The 12,758-nt window shown below is 43.3% G+C and overlaps 1 protein-coding gene across 1 annotated transcript in view; it reads right to left on the reverse strand.

The window, feature by feature from the left end:
* Window positions 1-12,758, reverse strand: part of LOC124775701 (kinesin-like protein KIF19) — a 471,390-nt gene that overhangs the window by 329,106 nt on the left and 129,526 nt on the right. The window lies entirely within an intron of this gene.

A 12,758-nucleotide genomic window follows, 5' to 3' on the forward strand; every position in this document is an offset into this window, starting at 1 on the left:
TTCGTGCTCGTATTGTGGACGGCTGTGATACAATATGCCACTCTCGAGTGCTGCATCAGCGCATCAGGGATTCCATGCGACGGAGGGCGGATGCATGTATCCTCGCTAACGGAGGACATTTTGAACATTTCCTGTAACAAAGTGTTTGAAGTCACGCTGGTACGTTCTGTTGCTGTGTGTTTCCATTCCATGATTAATGTGATTTGAAGAGAAGTAATAAAATGAGCTCTAACATGGAAAGGACGCGTTTCCGGACACATGTCCACATAACATACTTTCTTTCTTTGTGTGTGAGGAATGTTTCCTGAAAGTTTGGCCGTACCTTTTTGTAACACCCTGTATATGGGGAAATGTTATTACCAAAAATCTCGAAAACTTCTTAACTGATTTACTTCAAATTATTACATGATACTCTAATGAATATTCGGACCGATATACGCTGTATACTTTTAACACATATCATGTATAAATATACACTGAAGAGCCAAAAAGAATGGAACACCTGCCTAACATCGTGTAGAGTCACCGCGAGCACGCAGAAGTGCCGCAACACGACGTGGCATGGACTCGACTGACGCCTTAAGTAGTGCTGTAGCGAATTGACACCATGAATCCTGCAGGGCTGTCCATAAATCCGTAAGAGCGCGAGGGGGTGGAGATCTCTTCTGAACGGCATGTTGCAAGACAGCCCAGATACGCTCAATAATTTTCATGTCTGGGGAGTTTGGTGGTCAGCGGAATTGCTTAAACTCAGAAGAGTGTTCCTGGAGCCACTCTGTAGCAATTCGGGACGTGTGGAGTGTCACAATGACCTGCTGGAATTGCCGAAGTCTGTTGGAATGCACAATGGACACGAATGGATGCAGGTGATCAGGCAGGATGCTTATGTACGTGTCACCTGTCGTAGTCGTATTTAGATGTATCAGGGGTCCCCTATCACTTCAACTGCACACGCCCCACACCATTACAGAGCCTCAACCAGCTTGAGTAGTTCCCTGCTGGCATACAGGGTCCATGGATTCATGAGATTATCTCCATACTCGTACACGTCCATCCGTTCGATACAATTTGAAACGAGACTCATTTGACCAGGCAACATGTTTCCAGTCACTAACAATCCAATGTCGGTGTTGACGGGCCCAGGCGACGCGTAAAGCTTTGTGTCGTGCAGTCATCAAGGAAACCCGAGTCAGCCTTCGGCTTCGAAAGCCCATATCGATGATGTTTCGTTGAATGGTTCGCACGCTGACACTTGTTGACGGCCCAACACTGAAATCTGCAGCAATTTGCGGAAGGGTTACACTTCTATCGTGTTCCACGATTCTATTCAGTCGTCGTTCATTCAGTTCTTACAGGATCTTTTTTCAGCCGCAGCAATGTCGGGGGTTTGATGTTTTACTGTATTCCTGATATTCACGGTACGCTCGTGGAATAGTCGTAGGGGAAAATTCGCAGTTCATCGCGACCTCAGAGACGCTGTGCCCCATCGCTCCTTTGCCGACTATAACACGACGTTCAAACTCACTTAGGTCTTGATAACCTGCCATCGTAGCAGCAGTAACTGATTTAATAACTACACCAGATCCTTGCTGTCTTATATAGGTGTCGCCGACCGCAGCGCCGTATTCCGCCTGTTTACATAGCTCTGTATTTGAACACGCTTGTTTATACCAGTTTGTTTGGCACTTCAGGGTATATGTAATATGCAAATGGGAATATTGTTACCAAAAATCTGAAAAAAGTATTTGACCGATTTCTCCAATCAATTTTCAATAACGATAAACAAGGCTCAAAGTCAGAGAGTGGCGGGATCGGGAATGAACAGAGGGGTGGGAGGAAATGTACATAGAGGCAAAAGGGAGGAGATGGACAAAGAGAGCGAGCGGGAGAAGATGGGGAGAGAGGAGGGAGAAGAAGATGGACAGAGAAAGGCTGGAGGAGGTGGTGGAAAGAGAGAAGGAGACAGAAAGGGGCACGAGGAGAAGGTGGACAGAGAGAAGGGGGAGGAGGCGATGTACAGAGATAGGGGGAGGAGGAGGAGATGGATAAAGAGAGGGGATGAGGAAATAGACAGAGAAAAGGAGATTAGGAGGTATATTCAGTTCCCGTAGATCTGATAAACCTCTGTTTTCGCTTTTCTTTCTCTTCCATTTAACCAGACTGAGCCACTGCAACGCATGGCTGGGAACAGCTTGTCTCTAAATAATATTTTTACCATTTTGTTCAATAACGGTTTGAGATTGAAGTGCAAAGGTGACAGGCAGCCAGGACCTGGTCGCAATCAGTTGTGTTGATAGTACGCATCTTGCCTTACCTGCACTGCCGGCCGCTGTGGACGAGCGGTTCTAGGTGCTTCAGTCCGGAACCGCGCTGCTGCTATGGTCGCAGGTTCGGATCCTGCTTCGGGCATGGATGCTTGTGATGTCCTTAGGTTAGTTAGGTTTAAGTAGTTCTAATTCTAGGGGGGTTGATGACCCCAGATAAGTCCCATAGTGTTTAGAGCCATTTTGAACCATCTTTCATGCACTTAGCGGTCATGCTGGCGGCCAGCACAAGCTCTGACAAATTCCAGTAAGAGGGCGTGACGAACTGTTCCATTCGCCATGGCAAGGAAAGCGCTCTCTCCCCATTAGAGCAGCTACCTCTGACGCAGAGTTGCTTGTGAGTAAACAATTTCCTCAATATCAAGGGGCAGAATCACCGTGACCTATATTGTCTTTTGTTTGTGTGTGACTGTGATGCAAATGTAGTTGTTTGCTTATCTCCACAACCAGGCACACAACATTAACCAGTCAACTAAAAAAAAAAAGTTAGAATGAGTGTGAATCCCAAAGGAATCAAACTGATGAGGTCATCGGTCCTCAGACTTACGCACTACTTAAACTAACTTATGCTAAGAACTACACACACACCCATGCCCGAGGGAGGACTCGAACCTCCGGCGGGATGGCTCGCTGGCTCGCGCAATCCGTGCATGGCGCGTGTAACCGCGCGGCCACTCCGCACGGCCTTTATCAAGTCATATGTTACTTAAATATGCATAGCACTATGTGTTTAGAACTTACGTCAATTACCTAGTGACTTATTATGCTAAAATGTAATCGAAACTGTTGTGTTGGCAGAAGAGCCAACACCGTGTTACTAGTGGAGGCCGAAATGCACGCGTTTTAGCCCACGCAGGCTGGCATGAAGAGGGAAGAACTATACTGACGTGAGGTCAGGAACATGACAAGGAATGAGAATTCAGAAAGCGGACTAAATTAGTTTGATACTTAACTTTAATCCATTAAAGATAAACGTCGCTCTTCACGGTACATGATTCACAATATTATTTGTTCAGAATACATTCTTGAAGAATATGGCGCCTTGCTAGGTCGTAGCAAATGACGTAGCTGAAGGTTATGCTAAACTGTCGTCTCTGCAAATGAGAGCGTATGTAGACAGTGAACCATCGCTAGCAAAGTCGGCTGTACAACTGGGGCCAGTGCTAGGGAGTCTCTCTAGACTAGACCTGCCGTGTGGCGGCGCTCGGTCTGCAATCACTGATAGTGGCGACACGCGGGTCCGACGTATACTAACGGACCGCGGCCGATTTAAAGGCTACCACCTAGCAAGTGTGGTGTCTGGTGGTGACACCACAAAAACATCCAAACGATATAAAATAAAATGTATTCTAACGTAATACAGTGTGATTCAGCTTCTCGTACCACTGGATTTTATGCCACCCACAAGTCTTCAAATACTACACACAAAAGTCTCGTGCTCTCTCACTTGCTAGACACGAACTATTATGCGCACAAAAAAAATGATCTTTTTGTAGGATATTTTATCTAGTTAAAGGTTTTATTGGGCTACGCTTTTGCTGGAGACCACGATTTTTCACGTCCAAAAGTATCTTTAAAAAGCGTTTTTCTTTAATAATTCGAAAGCTACGGCCTCCAGCGAAAACATACGCAAGTAGAAAATTTAACTACATAAAACTTCCTGAAGAAAGATCCTGTTCATTTATTCCGTAGGACTAATAGTTTGCGAGCAATGAGAGAGAGAATATGAAATTGACGCCTTTGTTCTGAAGCTTCAACATCGTACAGAGGCGAAATTATGAATTTCTGGACCGCGTGCCTCCCTTGAGAAATTACTTCTTTGGCACCCACGTGACATTTTAAGATTTCTGTTTATTTATTTATTTTTATACATCCTGCATATAGAAAGTTAATATATCGAAGGATACTTACCTCATTAAAATTTCATCAAGATATGGAAAAATTCAGAGTTGAAAGAGCAGTCAAACAAGTACATTTTGTATTACCAAACCGATTCTCAGCAGTCCTAGCGAAAAATATCAGCTCCTTGAATTAGCAAAACAAAGAAGGAACATGTGATATCGCATCTGAAACACCTTCGTTTTTCGGCAGACTTTGTACTTTTTGTCACCAGTTGAGAAAAAAAGCTTCAACAGTTAACGGCAAAACAGAAAAGAGCAATTTTAAACTAGGCCTAAATCAGTTATAAAATATTAAAAGGAATTAGTAGAAATAACAACTGAAGTGGTGGAACCAGTTGAGTAGCTTTGTGTGTAAGTTAGTTAAAAACAACAGCTAGTTGGACAGCAAAAGAAATAAGCGGCAGAATCAAAATAGTCTGAAATGCTTTTGGTAAAAAAATGGGATTTTCCAACAGAACCTTCCAATGTATGTGAAACGGAGGGTTTGCTGTCACTTTGTGTTGACAGATTCGACTTAAGGCAGTGAGAGACGGACCCTTAATGTAAAAACAATTCAAAAACTGAGGACTGCACATGGAGAAATGGAGAGATGCCTCTTGTGAATTGATAGGTGAAGTAGGATAAAATATTTTTAAAAAATTAATTAGTAGGAGGAATGGGGTGAATGCATAATTGTGAGTGTAACAACAAAGAAACTTGTGGACGGGGAGGTGAAAGGAAGTTCTAGCTGGCCGTGCGGTTTTAGCCGCTACACTCTGGAGCCGAGCGACCGCTACGGTCACAGGTTCGAATCCTGCCTCGGGCATGGATGTGTGTGATGTCCTTAGGTTCGTTAGGTTTCATTAGTTCTAAGTTCTAGGCGACTGATGACCTCAGAAGTTAAGTCGCATAGTGCTCAGAGCCATTTGAACCATTTTTTGAAGTTCTGGCTGGTTCAAAATGGCTCTGAGTACTATGGGACTCAACATCTGAGGTCATCAGTCCCCTAGAACTTAGAACTACTTAAACCTAACTAACCTAAAGACATCACACACATCCTTGCTCGAGGCAGGATTCGAACCTGCGACCGTAGCGGTCGCGCGGTTCAAGACTGAAGCGCCTAGAACCGCTCGGCTACACAGGCCGGTGCAGTTCTAGCTGGCTTCGAAGAGTTAAGGAAAGGCCGATACGACGACCTAACGCAGTGGTTCGCAACATGGGGTCCGCGCTCGCTGATGGGAGGGAGTAAATTAGAGATTTATAGGAGACATGGACATACAGCTCAGAAAAAGCAAAAACATGGTGTCAGGCAAGACTAAAATTTTATATTCTTGTCACGGTCGGTGAGTCTAATTTTATAGAGTTGGCAGCATCAGCTTTGTCTCACACGTCACTGAGTTATTGCTGACACAACACACTCTTCAGTGTGTGCACCGCATTTGTAATTCAGTATTACACCTATTGCGTTCTCCAGAAGTAAATAGTATTTTTATTGGGTTAGATAGAGCAGCAATCAGCCGTAGAATTAAGTTGCTTTAATATGACATTTATAGTCACAACGCAGATCAGATTTCGACCTGTGTGAGGTCATTATCAATGCTGAAACAAATACAAGAGTATAAATTACAATGTGATTTACAAAAGTTATAAGTCCATCACATTGTTGTCTTTTAATGTTAACATGACATACCAGTGCGGAATTGTAGTAGTTGTTCGTGCTCAAGTGAATGCTTACACAGTTCAACCATTACTGTCGTAAATTTATATGTTGGTTTCACAGTACACATCGGTTTTTGCGTATGGCGCCCTCTATGAGCTGCGCCTGAAGGTTACAGTTTTGACATTTTTTGTAATATTTATGTTGTATAGTAACTAAGTAGTAACATGAAATTATTATGAGTAAAACTATGTAAAATTACAATTCTTACTTTTTCTCATGTCTGTAAGATGCTAGATGTTTAAAATTACTATAGCGTGTAACAGTGCCAGTTTATGCCTCATGGGCTAAATTAATTATAAAACTGACATGGCTACGTAAAGTACGTTACAGGAAGTATTGCATATTTCGTCGTGTTGGGACCTGTCTTAACTTAATTAGTTGTTACTTGACAAAAGATATAACGTGAACTTTATTTACAATACGTACTCTGTTGGCGCTAGTAGCGCTTGTAAGCATCATTTCAATATTCCGCACTGGTATGTCATGTTAACATTAAAAGACAACAGTGTGATGGACTTATAACTTTTGTAAATCACATTGTAATATATACTCTTGTATTTGTTTTAGCATTGATAATGACCTGGCACAGGTCGAAATCGGGTCTGCGTTGTGACTACAAATGTCACATTAATGCAACTTAATTCTGCGACTGATGGCTGCTCTATCTATCCCAATATAACCACAGTCGTTGCGTGCACCCACCCCATGGAGGGCAACCTGATGAGTAGTTTCATTGGTTTTGCACGTTGAGTGAAAATGTCTTCCGATAGAAGATACCAGAATGAAGGATAGACTAACGGAAAAAAATCGCAACACCAAGAAGGACTTGAAACATAAACGAAAGTTGGTATGCGTGTTTCTACATCTGAAAAATTATATCTTTCAAATTTCTTACCAGTCTCATATGTGTGGAGCTAGAGGCGCCACTATAAAGATGCAAATCAGGTCCGCTTTAAATACTTGCTGTAATGGTTGTGGGCGTTTCTTACGTTTGAAACTGGACGGTGTGAGTTGGTGTCGGTCAAGAATGCCGCCTTTAAGGCAAAGATGCCATTATCAGCACCGCACTGACTTTCAATGAGGTCGTGTAATAAGTAGGGCTATGAGAAGCTGAATCACCCTTCTGCGATACTGCAGAAAGACCTGGTATGAATGTAGCCACAGTACGTGATTTGCTGGCGGCGGTGGTCACGAGAATGTACGGTCGCAAGATCAGGCCCCAGATGGTCACATCGGCGTATGGCTCTGGCACGTCGTTCTGAATCTGTAGCGGTAATTTAAGTGGCAGTGGCACCACGGTGACACAATGAACTATTACAAATCGGTTACTTCAAGGACAGTTACGAGCCAGACGCCCTCTAGCGCGCATTACATCGGCCCCAAACCACCGTCATTTGTGACTTCAGTGGAGGGCCGCGCGGAGGTCTGCTGTGTTTTCTGATAAAAGGTGTTTCTCCCTTGGTGCCGGTGATGGCTGTGTGTTGGTTAGAAGGAGGCCAGTTGGGGGCTTGCCACCAAACTGTCTACGTGTTAGACACACTGGACCCACACCTATAGTTATGGCGTCGGGTATGCACCCTGACTGCATAACTCTACGTCAATCTGATGATTTGACCTATCGTGCTGTCATTCATAAACAGCACTCCAGGAGGTGTTTTCCAACAAGATAACGCCGCCAACATACCGCTGTTGTAAACCAACATACTGTACAGAGTGTCGACATGTTGTCCTTGTCTGTTCGATCACCAGATCTGTCTCCGATCGAGCACAAATGGAACATCATCAGACAAAAACTCCAGCGTCATCTACAACCATCATTAACTGTCCTGCGTTGACTAGCCGACTGCAACAGGCATGGAACTCCATGCCACAAACTGATATCCGGCACCTGTGCAATACAATGCATCCACGTTTGAATGCTTGTATTCAATAGTCTGGTGGTTACATCGGTTATTAATATATCAGCATTCCAAATTTGCAATGGCTTATCTCGCGCCTGCATTAAACTGTGATCTTGCAGTGTTAATCATTAAAATATGTTACGTAGACTAATCGATTCCCAAAATTTCTTTACTCTACAATAATTATTTTTAGTGTTGCAGTTTTTTCCGACGGTGTATTAATGTATGGATTTACGTTTATTGAAAAAGGCAAATTACCTAACTGCCAGGATGTGTTGCGTGTCACAATGTCCTCAGTGACGACTCATTGCTTCTGGAACATCATCTAATAAAAGCTCAGCCAGAGCTGAAAAATAAACCAAAAGATTATCTTTTTGTAAGAAAAAGGAAGTCTGTATATCGCATGAAACGGGACTTTCCTGGGTACTTCAACAGGAAAATGAGAAAGTTATTGAAGTTTCATATGATATTTCTCTCTTAATTGTAGTCTAAAAACAAAAAACCTCAAACTATAGTTGAGATGTTACTCAAATTGTGAAATAAAGTCTTTCGAAAGAAGCAAAAACAAAATAAATAAATAAGCTTAGGGAGCACAAGGTATTATGGGTTTATGAAAGTACAAGGTACAAACGTAATATAGTAATGGAAATCGGTATGGAATAGAAATGAAGTCCCATGCTTCTTGACAGCACGTAAGGCAAGGTCCTAGTGGAGGCGGTTTGCCGTTGCCTTCCTCCGACCGGAATGGGATGAATAATGATGGTGACACAACAACACCCAGTCATCTCCGGGCAGGTGAAAATCCCTGTCCCGCCGGGAATCGAACCAGGGACCGCGTGCTCGGGAAGGGAGAACGCTACCGCGAGACCACGAGTGGCGGACGAAATCAGTATAGCGGTATGAATATATGTAGGAAAATCAACATTGTAGGTTGGAATAGTTGTGCACAGTATTTATGCAGTAGTATGAGATTCAGTATACTGACAAATGCAGTCAAATGGTATCTCATTTGATGTCAGTAGTACAGTATATGACAAGACATCAACGATTCAAGTGGTAGGGGGTGGAACTCGGTATAAAGGCAATCGGCTCTGTGCGGTCTTGCTGTGCGCATAGGCACTTCTTCTGCAGCTAGGAAACAGTAGTGACAGTGCGTATTGTGTAAGTAAACCGCGATTGTGACATCGTCACGTGGAAAACAGTTATCATGGGATAAAAAGCAAAAATCGGTACGTACAAGGAAACGGACTCTATAATCGTCAAACTACCGAGAAGATGAAGTGTTCATGTACAGTGATTGGTAATTTCGTTAGATTGGGCGCACGGTAGCGACAGAACGGAAAATGTGGCAAAGTAGAAAATTACGTGAGGCATAGGAAGGGCTCCATTTCGCAAAGCAGCGTCACAAGCCGTTATTCTGTTCAACTTGTTACTGATTTACAGTTGCCAGTAACTGCCAGACGTGTACGACAAGTTCTGTCTCATGACAAAAATCTTGCATTCAAGAAACTGCTGCAGTAAATCGCTCTAACATCCAAACATAAACAGGCTAGATTACAGTTTGCTGAGAAAGTATGTCATGGACTTCAGAACGGGATAAAGCGATCTTCAGTGATGTGAAGAAGTTTAATTTCGTTGGGCAGGATGGATTTCAGTTATTATTAGCATGATCTGAGAACAGAGCTGCAGCTAAGAACGGGCAGAAATTTTGGTGATGGAAGTGTTATGATTTGGGAAGCCTACTGCGCTAAAGGTAAGTCATGCATTGCTTGAGTGAACACTAGAATGATCTCTAACATGTACACTCGTATGCTAGAGATAGAAGTTACTGGATTGTATGAGGAGCTAGGGGACGAAAGTCTAATCGTTCCATCAAGATAATACGTCTATGTATGTTTCTGCTACAACAAAAAAGTCGTTAAAGGTAAAGATGTGGGTGTCTTGTCCCGGCCTACACGTAGCTTGGATCTGAACCCCGTGGAAAACCTTAGGGGAATCCATGCAAGGCGTGTTTATAGCAATGGAAGGCAATTTGAGGCTGTATGTGAGCTGAAAAGAGCCATACGAGCAGAATTGGCGACAATTTCACTGCAAGATCAACAAACACTAATAAAATCAATGCTGAAGAGAATTTTTGCTGTAATTAAGAATAACGGAGGCAGGACAAAGTACCAACAACGCACTAACAGAACAGGACAGTAAGTGCCTTTATACCGACTTCCATCCAGGAAATACAAACACATTATTTGAGACTTGTGTTATGACAGAAACTATGTTATTTCGTCATTATTGTTTATGTCTTATGTGTATCTACTACTTTATCATAAATTCGATGCATATATGCTTCAGACGTCGTATATTATTTTCGTGGGGACCCTGCCTTTATACTGATTGCACAGCTGTAGAAGGTGAGTAGGCGACATTAAAATATGCCGAAGTAAAATGGATGCGTGTAGCTGAAAAATCTATATGAGGAATTTCTTCATCAGTGGATGCTAAAAGCGGATAATGATAACATAATATTCTCTGAACACGCCTTCGCTGCCCTTCTGCCTTTCACAGTGCAGGCCGTTGTTTCCTATTGCGGTCGATACATCATGCGAGTTATACTAAGCGCATGCAGACCACTTCCGTGCTGTAGTTAAGTGCTCAGTATTGTGTATTCCAACGAAAAGATCGAACACTCCACCGAGTGTCGGTTTGTAGGATTTCCAGCACATCCATCCAGTCGATACGTCCGTCCCGCCTTGTGGCCACGGCCTAGTGTCGGGCTGATCTGAGGCGATAAATTTGCCTGGCGTCGTTCCGAATGAAAGGCCGCACCATCAGCAGTAATTTCATTGTGGCGTGTTCACCGTCGCTAACGATTTTCCTAGTTATACGGCTAGTCCTTCACCTCCGCCAGCAGGTATTGAGAAACACATCAAGCAAACATTGCCGCTTACCGTCGTGTCTGTGACGGCACACACGTGCTGCTTGACTTGTGCTAGGGTCACAAAATCACAAGAGCCAGAGGTAAACAATAGCGGCGCGCCGTTGTTAGGAACAGCTGCTCTATTCCAAGCGGCTGTCGATGATGCTGGACTTTCGATTGACACAGTTCTTAGGAGTCACAAGGGCCACTGTCTCGAACTCGGGTGTGTGTACGCTACACATGGCAGACTGACTGAGAATCCCCAAGAGATATCACAAGCGCCTAGGAAGCGGTAATACCACCGAGAAACATTTAGCTACGGGAGTCGAAGAGAAACAACGTGCCGTTGTGGCCGAACACTTCAGTCCGTAACCGTGCTGCTGCTACGGTCGCAGGTTCGAATCCTGCCTCGGGCATGGATGTGTGTGATGTCCATAGGTTAGTTAGGTTTAAGTAGTTCTAAGTGTAGGGGACTTATGACCTAAGATGTTACCGAGCGGGGTGGCGCAGTGGTTAGACACTGGACTCGTATTCGGGAGGACGACGGTTCAATCCCGCGTCCGGCCATCCTGATTTAGGTTTTCCGTGATTTCCCTAAATCACTCCAGGCAAATGCCGGGATGGTTCCTCTGAAAGGGCACGGCCGCCTTCCTTCCCCATCCTTCCCTAATCCGATGAGACCGATGACCACGCTGTCTGGTCTCCTTCCCCATACCAACCAACCAACCAACCTAAGATGTTAAGTCCGATAGTGCTCAGAGCCATTTGAACCATTCTTGAGAAACAACATGTCAAACAACCACAATGGCTCAGTGGGCCCTAATTGGCCAGTAGTACACATGAAACGACCATTATCATTTCTGTAATATTCTATAGCCTCCTTGGGAGCCTGCCATTACACTTTGCCATATTCGACCATAAATCAATCAGCATCTTATGATTCCTGAGACAACAAACTTCTTTTTAATGAATTCCTACTACCGTATCCTTGGCGTATAGTCTATCTGGTCGCCTGTATGAAGTCTGATGACGGAACAATTTAAAACTTCGAACCCCTGAGGTACAGCTGAACACGAAAATCGGACGCATGTGAAGGTACAAATATCGCTAAACGGAACAATATACTAATATAATACCTGAACAACCTTGAGGAGCGTGTCCTAAACGAATCAAGATTGATCATTACCATCCGAGAAGAACACTCATCTTACTGACTAGTTGTCACGCTTGTGATAATGACTATTGTACCCTTTGCAAGATACTTCCTCGCAGGTAATTGTCTGTTTGTGGTAGTTCTGAGCCTGTGAATAGTAAAGAATTAATGCCAAACCGATTAAATAAATTCGGTTAATTTTCTTGGCGTTCATATTGTCTTTCGATGTTCCAGTACTCTGTTAACTAACTAACAAGACACAGCCTTTAATTTCTGCTTAGCTACTGACCATCAACGTAGTTTTAGACATACTGTAGTTTACAACGGTTTGTCGTTTTCAGGCATGTGGGTGCATTCTGCTCAGTACTATACAAACAGTAATATTAACGACGCTTCATAGTTACATGATAGATGTAACTCAATTACCCGCCAATGAATTTCATTCGTATATTTCACAGGCTGTACACTATATTTGATCTTAAGGGAAATCATATCACCGTAAGCTAATATCGAAAATATTCTGAACAATGCGCGTTCATGAAATAGTGACGGTGTCAATCATTATGCTTAAAATTGATCTTTTTATTTCTACCAAGAAAGTATTAACGCTTCGACAGTGCCATCTAAGTTTTACTATCCTACTCTTCCGTATATTGGTGGAGAAACTTAAGTGGAATACAGTTTGGGAGTTGTTCAGCCGTAGAATCGACGAGTATTTTTCACTCAGATCATTGTCGTAGGCCTTGCGCAAAACATTGGTGCTAACTCTTTAGTGCAGTGCTCGCCTAACTTATGAAACTTCTGAGCTACCGTACCATTTTAAATCCTGCTTTGAGCTACCACAAGAAACTAGGACAGAAATAAGA

The sequence above is a fragment of the Schistocerca piceifrons genome, chromosome 2 (assembly GCF_021461385.2).
Source record: "Schistocerca piceifrons isolate TAMUIC-IGC-003096 chromosome 2, iqSchPice1.1, whole genome shotgun sequence".
Lineage (NCBI taxonomy): Eukaryota > Metazoa > Arthropoda > Insecta > Orthoptera > Acrididae > Schistocerca > Schistocerca piceifrons.